We start from the raw sequence: 10,285 nt of genomic DNA, 5'->3' as shown, positions 1-10,285 counted from the left end.
TTTTTTTTTTTTTTTTTAATAACACAGGCAAAATCCAAATTTCTTTCTTTCTTTTTGTGATTAATCAGGATAATATAGTGCATCTTTTGTATACTGAAGTCAAGCTGCCATTCTCCAATATTGTAATCTTTCAGTCTGAGAAAAAAGTGGTTTGTGGGTTGTACCACTGTAAAATGACAAAAATTAAGATTAATTGAAATTAATCTTTATTCAGTTCTACTTGCATAGCTCAAGTTGCTTTGAACACGATATCAATGGCCACCTCTGTCCTGCTCTGTAGGGGAAGACTSTCTGTACTGGAGCATCCTTTTTGCATTCAAAGGCATCCCTAAATGTCCCCAGTTCCATTCAGCTCCAAACCACATTTATTGCCTTTCCAAATTTCCATTTCCCAGTAGTCATGCACTCTAGGAGCTGTTGCCACCCTCCACCTGTGTGGCCTCTTGGTGGCCCATGTGCTGTCACCTGCCAATCTCTAGGCATGACACAAGGACAACGGGAAGGATGGAGGGGGCCTTTGATATCATGAGACACACGTAGACACTTTCAGAAAGGAATTCACTGAATCACAACATGGAAGATAAATTTATTGAGCAAAGTTTTCCCCTCATTACAATTATCTTCATGCCAGCCAACACAACCCATCACAAATTCAGAGCTGTGCCTGGAGTGCAGCAAACAGGCAGATCATGCTCTGATATTCATATGTCACATCATCCATATAGGCAGCCCCTTGAGTGCTTCCATGGACCAGACCTCATCTTTTTTCTTTTCCAGTACCTGAGGTGTTGGAATGAAGAGTCTGGAACCTGGGACAGAAAGCAATTTGAGCCATGCCTGACTACCCTGAGTCTACAGATTGTATAAAGCACAGTACACACTGAGCACATCTGGTGGGCTATGTGAGAGACAGGGTGAAAACTCAGTGTCAGAACAGAGGCCTTAAAATCATAGAATCACTACAGAMTCACAGAATCAGTTAGGTTAGAAAAGACCTGGGGGATCAAGTCCAGCCTATGACCTGAGGCCACCTTATCAACTAAACCATGGCACGGAGTGCCATATCCAGTYTTTTTTTTAAAAACAAAGACCTCTGAGATACATCATCAAGGCAACCATCAGCCCAGCCCCACTGTCTTCACCACTAAACCATATTGCCACGTGACACATCCACAAGTCTTTTGAAGATGGTGACAGTGGTGACACAATCACTTCCCTGAGCAGCTTGTTTTAATGCCGGATCACCCTTTCAATGAAATTTTTTTCCAATTATCTAATCTAAATCTTCCCTGGCACAACTTCAGGCCACTTTCTCCTGTTCTGTTACTTGCTACCTSGGATAAGATACTGACCCCAACTTTCAGGCAGATGCAGAGAACCATAAAGTCACCCCTAAACCTCCTCTTCTCCAGGATAAACACCCCCAGTTCTCTCAGCTTTCCCCACAGTTTTCCCCAGCTTCTTCTCCAGCAACAAAATGCCTCTCTTGTAGTGAGAAGGCCAAAAGGGGAGCCTTGTCCTCTTATATACTTTGTTTTTAATTGCAAAATGGTGGTTTATTTCAGTTAAATGACTTCTGATTCAATGTGAGCTGTGTTTGAAATCAATCCTGTAGAATTTAGGCTTGTAATTAAGTTACTTATTTCTGGACTAATATTGTAATTCTTGCACACCCCATCTGTCTCAGAATCACAGACGTGCTGACCACCAGCAAGCATTGGGTGAGCCCTCAACCATCGTCACAAATCGAGAACAGRGCTTGTTTTGATCAGTGACCGTAAAAGTCGTGACATTTATGCCAGTGAAAAAGAGGTTCACATTTGCTAATGAAGGTGGCTAAACCTGCATAAACCACCTGTYTGACTTGTGAGAACAGGCTATCTGTGCTGGTATCACAGCTGCTTAAGGGAATGCTGCTGTAGATCACTTTGGTCCATGGGAAATGAGGATTTGTGACCCCCAGTAAGGAGATAGCAGGACCCTGCCAGCAAGGGACAAGGGACAGTTTGTGACCACATTGCTCTGTAAAAACCTGAATGAAGATGTATACAGCAYGAAAAGCAGGATAGGCATATCAACTAACAGATCACATAATTCAGTATTTTTCCACTCTTGCATGATACATCTTCTGCCTGTGGCAATACTAAATGCACACATTGCACACATAGATTTCTGTCAGGAAAAAATATGGTGTAGGAAGAACACATAACAATCTGAAAGATTATGCATTATAATTAATAATGAACACTTGCAGAGAAGCTTAATAAGAGCAAATGAAACCCAAGCAGGTTCATTTAGATTTGACAAAAAACTGTGAAGAAAATATGTCAGTCTAGAAGGAAATCTACCCACTTATCTAGTGGAAGGTGTCCCTGCCCGTGACAGAGGGGTTAGAGCTGGATGATCTTTAGGATTGCTTCTAACCCCAAACATTCTAGAATGYGTCAAATTCCAATTATCACAGCTTACAAGGGGTGTATTTATATGATGTAGGGAACATATAATACATTTATCTGTATATCCAACACTATAATAGTATTAATCTTACTGKTTTTTTAGCCTAATGAAAGGATTTAAACCATGTCCTGGATTTTTTTGGGTTTTTTTTTTTCCCTGTCTTCTGATTATCTCTTTAATAAAGACAARCAAGAAATCTGTGTCAGTATAAACCAGCAACTTTTTGTACATTTTCTTTGATGTCYTTATTGTGACTGTCACAGTAGACCCACAATGCTCTTTAATTAAAATATTAATCAACTAATTAAATTTTCCAGTTTCATGGAAGAGTTTTTTTTTTGCATTTTCAGCTCAGTTGGTCTAGTCGATTCCAAAAAATTTTCTTCCAAAACACCTTTTTTTTTTTTTCTTTTCCCCTAAAACTCTGGTAATCAGAAGTCTAGCACATGTGGCAGACAGCAAAATTGAATGGTAATTTCTTCTTTATTTCTATTCAGATTTTCCCATTATTTCAGATGATAGTCATAAGTTGTGTTTTTATTTTCAAGATTTCTTTTTTTTTTTGTTACAGTATGTCCATATTCTTAAAACAGCTTTTGAAATCAACTTATGGAGATTTTAAGATCAGTTCTGGTGGGRATTTTTTGGTCTGGTTTGGTTTTGCTTGGGTTTTTTTGGTGGGGGATTTCCATATACTCTGGAAAGMTCACACTTTGCTGAGAAATTGGAAAATTTCTGCTGAAAGGAATTAATTCCAAGGTCTTAAAAACTATATTATCACTCCTCTAAGTTTTCCTTATCCTTTATGCACATCAACAGCAATTATAATTCTGCTTCCTTCATTTTTCCTCCTGCCTCTTTCAGCTGCCTAAGAAGGTGACATCTCTTGTCTTGTAACAATTATTGACATCTCTTGTTGTARCAATTATTTTCCTGTGCTGAGAACAAGGTTGGAAAATATGAGTAGCTCCAAAGGTCATAAGACCTGTGCAATGTATAGTGATCACAGGATCTAATCCAAGCCCAGTGAACAACAATTTTTACRGAGTTCGAGGTTCTCTAATTAATTTGTATTTTCAGTGAGATGAACATGGAAAGCATCTTGCTTGTACACTCAGAAACATCCTTGTACAACAAAAACAGCCATAAAGTTTATGTAAGTCCAGTCAATCATCTCTGATAGGAATGCAGGGAATGTGAGGATGGTCAGGGCAGTTGGTATTTGGGATYTTATCTGCAGTCTACTCAATTAGCACCTTCAGAAATCCTTTAACTGGGAGACATGGGAGCCAGAAGAACTGCAGAAGCACTTCTGAATGCCTAATTAAACCAATATTGTTTACTTTCTCAGTGTCTTAGAGGTCACATTATATTAGTGAGGTGAGAAATGAAACCAGGAGAAAGCAGAAATGAAGKTATTAAAATAGTCAGAGCTCTGTGACTAACTTGAGTAAGAAGCTGAGATCCTTCTGTGAAAATAAAGCCATCTGTGTGAGTCTGTCATTACAAATAGGGAATCTGAAATTAACCTAGAAATTCTAGKCTATCTATTGAGTATCCAAGTTACTACTAAATCAATGTATTTCTGCCATTAAGGCTAATAATATCTATTTTGGGCAAGAAAATGAAGACTCTTACAAATCTTCATGGAAGCAATATAGGAGATTTAGCAACAGGTGAAGATCCAAACCAATAAATCCTTTGTATCTTAGTCAAGGTCGATAGATCTAGAGAAGCTCCATCAGAAATCTAAGCTGTTCTGCCTATCAGCTGCTCTTAGAAAGAGCAGAAAATTACATTGCATTCATTGCAACCTGTCCTCTGTATTGATTAAATTGTCATCTTTATTCTTCCTTGGTGTTCACTAACTAGAGTCACTAATCATATTCTGAATACTAACATAAGCAATATTATGTGTTTATATTGMAATACTCCAAACTCACTGTATAATGGCTTTTAATTTCAGATCTGATTAATTTGGAAAATGTCTGCGGTAAGATTGGTTTAAACTGCTCTGCCTAGCCACACATTAATTTCTTAGCTCAGGTGTCTTGCCTTTGAAATTAGTAATTAAATTTTAAAATAATTGAACTTATTCAAAGGACTGACYGTACACCATGCCATGCTTCCTATCAGATAGAATTAATACCTGTCATTAAGGCCAATATTTAAAGGATGGGATGTGAATTTTAGATCAAAAATATTTCATCAGCATATGCAACTATCATTGTTTCATTACATGTTTTTAATTAATACATATTATACCTAGCAATTGTTTGTCAAAAGTTGAATATGAGTACAAACTGAATTTTCTGAGACAATGTCGCTTTCCTCTGTGGAACTGTCTGGTTTTTCCAGATATTTTGGTGTTTTGTCAAAACATGAACATGCAAAATTTTGGGATGACTGCTCTAAAATAATTACACCACTTTTGAGAAATAATTTAATGACAGATTATATCACAGAGATACAAGACATCAGCAGATATTTCAGTATATCCAGAAAGTTTAGTGTTTTCTGGAGCATACCTGGTTTCAAAGAGGTATGTTATGTTTCTTTAAGTGCTATGCTTAAGTGCCCTTCCAGTGTTAAATCTAAACTATGGAGCCTTGGCACACAATCTCACTATGTCTGAGTCAAAGATGACAAACATTTTCACAGTTGTGCTCTGAGCCAAACTGGCCTGTAAATCTTTATTCCATGGCAGAAACAATTCCATGGTTTTGTGTTTTTCAGACGGAAATCAAGTGCTATGTTTGTGATATAGAATGATTTCTATATGAGATTATGCACAGCTTCATAATGTGTCTCAGAATCATGGAGTTTCTAAGATTTTTAAAATAACATATGGGCACTGATGAAAAAATCACCATAAGGAATATTTCCTTCTATGCTGTCTTATGAACTTCTTCACACCTATTCTTTTCCTTAAGGGAACATTGACTCCATTATTATTTTAGTGTCTCAGTCTTTTCTGCAAGAACCTGTGCATACTATACTGTTCTAGCAYTATAGCTCCAGAGGAATAATATTTGTACCCTCTCACTGCAGAATTTACACAGGCCTGAGCATCTCTGCCCAAAGATCCCTTTTTTGGGAGGTAAAAAGGTCAAGATGAAAGAGGGATWAATGAGGGATCAGTACTCTACAGGAATTGAAGGAAGCTAGACTTAATTGGGACATAAATTAGTCATCCTTGCMTCTTTTAGCCTGGGAAAGGTTAAGRGGAGCAGCAGATCAGGAAAGCAGGTGACTACAGAACTCATGAAAAGGCACATGTGTTTAGGTGATCAAATGATCCAGGAGAGTGCTCAGTAGGTTCAAACAGTGTGGGTTTAATTAGAGGCAACTGTGATAACAGGCAAGAGGAGAAACTTGTGCTTTCCTAATAATTGACTTTGGATTGATGCACACAGTACATGGTGGTGTAAAAAAATGACAAAAAATCTTGGATACTGGAACTATTAAGGCTGTGCAGATAAAGCTTTTTGCAATGCTGTGAACTCTGCAATGCAAGTCTCAACTTCTAAGCATCTCATAGGGACTGGATGGATACCTGTGGCAAATAGAGATTTTACTCAAAAATGTTATCTATGCTTGGGTGTTGACCCTAAATRTAGGAGAACTGAAAACAAAACACCTGGAAAATCTCACAAGGTCATGCAAACACAGGTCTTGTACTCTAGTGTGTTGCCTATTTCACACCTCGSATTTGAGCAAGAGATACTGCCAGCTCCCCTGGGGTCACAATGCTGAMGGATAGAGAGGCTCTAGGACAAACTTAGGATTTTTCTGATTTAATTTATTCCATTTTGTAGCAATTGAGATTGGAAATTTATTCCACAGACCAATCAAATGAATGCAGACACCTGCCTACATTCAATATACCAATTTTAGGTAACATCTGTAAAGACCCTTGGAAATTTTCTTATAAAAACACTGGGAGAGATGAGTTTGAATGTTAAGGCATCCAAATGGGCAAGAGGAGCAGGTGAAGCAGTTCACTCAAGAGTACAACTTGAGAAGAAGGACCAAGGAGCACAAAATACTCTCCTATAAGGGATGCCACAATTAACTGGCCAGTGTCCAGGACGAGCATTTGATTAACGGGATTGGCAAACTTTAATCACAGATTTCAGCAGCATTCTAACTGTCATTATAAAGAKAGGGATTTCTGCATTACAAAATCCCCCAAAACAAACATCCAGGAAATTGACATTCTGAATAGGTAAAAGAAGTCATTCAATTTTGACAGCATATTTGAATTTTGCATCAGTGCACCAAGCAGAATGTTCAGAAAAGATTATTCAAATAGGGAATATTTGATTCAAACAGGAAGGCAGGAAGGCAGGAAAGTAGGAAGGCAGGAAGGCAGGAAAGAAGGAAGGAAATAAGATGAGGGTTTTGCATTCTTTTTCTTTTCTTTGCTTTTAGTAAAAATGTCAACCTTTAGCAAGCTACAGGTTTTGTCACATAATGGGGACATTATGCTATTGTAAGGATCAGGCAATAGAGGTTTTGGTTGTTTGGCTACATTCTTTACCAAAATGTTTATAGAAAAATAAAATCATTAATTCAAATCTGTTGAACTAGAGTTTACCAAGTGAAGAATATGCCATCGATGTCTTGGATGGCAGAAAGGTGCAGTGTCAACAGCTGGCAGGTAAGTGGACTTGACAGCAAATCAAGGTTTAGGAGCAGCGTGAGCAGAACCACTGCATGGCATCAGAGGGAAAGTGTGAGAGCCTTACACACTTCAAATCACAAATGAAGAAAAGCAAGACACTTGAGCTGGCAGTCAAGTTCTCATTTGTATCATTATACTCCATGAGATCTCTCTAAAAATGAAAATATCTTGTGTCATGAAAGCAGGAAAATTGTATATGGCATAATTTTTTTGCAATATTACAAGAAGCCTCAAACAGCTTAATAGATTAAGACAAATTGTCTGGAAATAAAGCAGCCAGAAAGATTTCAAGAGCATCAGTTTTCCCTGCTAGGCAGAAGACTTTGGTGTAAGAAAATTTATCACAGATGCTATGTGTACATTTCTGCTCCAGTAGACACTATATTTCATTGGAATTTTTTTACATTTTCATTTTTACTTTTTTTACTAACTAYTAAATCTACAATTTTATTAATTTAATCCAATAGGGAAGAAAGAAAATCTGGGAGGAACAGGAGCTCCTTAAGTGTTAATTAGCACACAATGGCACTCTAATAGCCCTAAGAAATGATTAGAGTAATGTCAGCCAAAACCAAGCCAACTCTGGGAAGTTTCTCAGAAACTAAATGACAGGTTAGAGAGATTTGGTTCAGACATTGAAATATACAGTCTCTTTTCCATGTGACTTTCTTGTAGCAGTTTCCTACTTTACGGCCAAGAACTTAAACCCTCACTAGGTTGCTGGTTTGGTTTTTTTTTTTTGATTTTTGGGTTTTTTTTAACTCTGAGTTGTCTAGTTTGTGATGATCTTAGTCAGATCCAGCGACAACAAAGAGTATTCTTTTCCAAAAGCAGAAATTACCAGTAAAGAGTTTCCAGAACAGCTTTTCAGATTACTTGTAAATTAAAACAAAAACAAGTCTGGGAAACACTGAGGTTGGAATGGTCTTTCCAGCAAGCTACAAAGCCTCACTTGGAAGAGGAGTATAAACACTCAGCAAAAGGGAAGTCAGTCTTTGCAATTCTTGCCYTGTGATCCTCCACTAGACTTACTAGCCCAGTGAGATCACTTCAAAGAGGAGTGAGATGACTGATTTTTGAAACTACTTCATATTGTAGATTTGCAAGCCAAGACCAATCTCCTGGTTCTATGTTGTCATTAAAAGTGAAAATTAAATCAGGAAAAAGCAGAGGTGAAGAAAATAAAATAGAAAAACTGAAGATAATTAATAAAATTAAGATTAGGGGAAAAAACCTTTTCTGTGATTTAAAAGATTGGCATGTTCTTTTAAGCTGTCTTTTACCTAATGTTTAGTTGGATAAGGCATAACTTAGAGAGGCCCTTTTACTTTACTGCTCCATATTCAACACTTCAAAACAGAATTTAAATATAATTTGTGTCTGCAGTAAATTGATTCAAGTTAGAAGGGAAAAAGGAACTTGAGACTCACAGCTTTATGCTTTCATACAGTATTTCAGTGTTCCAGTCATTGATCTAGCAAGACAAATTCTTTTAATCCCACTGTAGTGTAACTTTTGTTTTTATCATGGTTAAAAAACAGGACAGAAGGAAGATAATTATCATTCCCAGTTTACAATTCATCACCTTTACTTCTGTTCAAAACTTTCCATATCTTTTCAGAGTGGGAAGGGGAGATACCATGTGAACCATTCATGCAGCAATTGCTTTGACTTCTTCCCCTGCTAATTAGTATGATGTTTAGAAATTTTTTTTCAGCACTTGTGGCTTTCTACATCTTTTCTTATTTGCAACAAGCCAGTTGTTCTTGATTCCTTCTGTTGATCAGAATTCAGTTGGGTTTGATATTCTTAAAGTGTTTCATTGCTGTCAGGAACAAGACAACTGAAGTATATGTTGTACAGTAATCTGAGAAAATAGACTAATAGGTATCAAAAGTAAAAACTTCAAAACCAGCTCTCAAAGTGCATGCAGCTGCATCAAACTGCAAATGAACTCAAATTCCTAGCAGATAGCCCTAAATTTCCTTTCATTGCTTTTGGGGTACACTAAATCACCTTCTCTACTACAGGATACACATCTTACAAATCCTTTCATAGAAATTTCTATTTATTTTCTTTCCTTATCCATCATTTCCCTRAGCACAGACTTGATATATTGGTCACACCATTTTCTCACAGTTACTGCTTGCATGCAAACTGCCAGCTTGTCAAAAAAAAAAAATAAAAATTCTGAAATCAGTGAATGCAAAACATAATCTGAAATGGAAACAAAAGGATTTCCAGGAAGAAATTTAACACAGTCACATTCTTTGTAATGAAATAATTAGTGTTAATAAATTTATCTCTAAAACATTTTTCATGCTTGCAAATGAAAACAGGCTATAAACATCCTATCAGCAAGAACTATTTTTATCATGGAGAATATATTAGGAAACATTCTTTTATGTTAGCATTTATCTTTCTTTTGCCCTTTCTTTTTTGCAGTGGAAACTGCCTCACTGCCAACTTTGGTGTCTGGTTACTCTGAGAACTTTTGAGGAGATGGAAATCTTGTGCTTATCTCTAGAAAAAACGCATTATTACTGAGTACTGTGTTTCTCAAACTGTTCTTGTTCCAYCTCTCTTTTTTTGGCACTGATAATAATAGAAAGGAAGTTTGTCAAGCCTGGATCTCCTCCAGAAAGCTCAGCACTAGCTGGTAAAGTTTGTCTTACCATGATATATTTTGATAACATGGCATAACAGGCTTCTCTGTAGCTAACAAAAGTGGAATAAAAGAAGCTATTGCTTAGTGACTCAAGAAGGAGACTGTTAATATGATTTAATGGAAGTATTTAAGGAGAAACACAGCTGAATTCACATTGTCCATATTTGTCTCTACTCTTGTGTCCTTCAGTACATATCTGTCACTATGCAAGCATTGTTGCTGTTCAGGATCACTTGTTCTTTCACAGAAGACAGTGGCAAACACAAAAAGAAATATTTCTACATCTGCCACAGAAAGACTCTTTGTACATAGGGTAATTATCTACAGGCATAGCAAGCAGTCTGGGAAAGTGGTATCACAGTGCAACAACTGACTCATGAAACGTATTCATATTTTGCTTAGAAGTAGTTTCCTTCCTTTCCTACAACAAAAAAAACCAAAAAAAACCAAAACAAAACAAAAAAAAAACCAAA

Source organism: Malurus melanocephalus, unplaced genomic scaffold (genome assembly GCF_030028575.1).
Source record: "Malurus melanocephalus ecotype Western Australia unplaced genomic scaffold, MMel_1.1 scaffold_222, whole genome shotgun sequence".
Lineage (NCBI taxonomy): Eukaryota > Metazoa > Chordata > Aves > Passeriformes > Maluridae > Malurus > Malurus melanocephalus.
Note: the sequence above shows the minus strand (reverse complement) of the source record.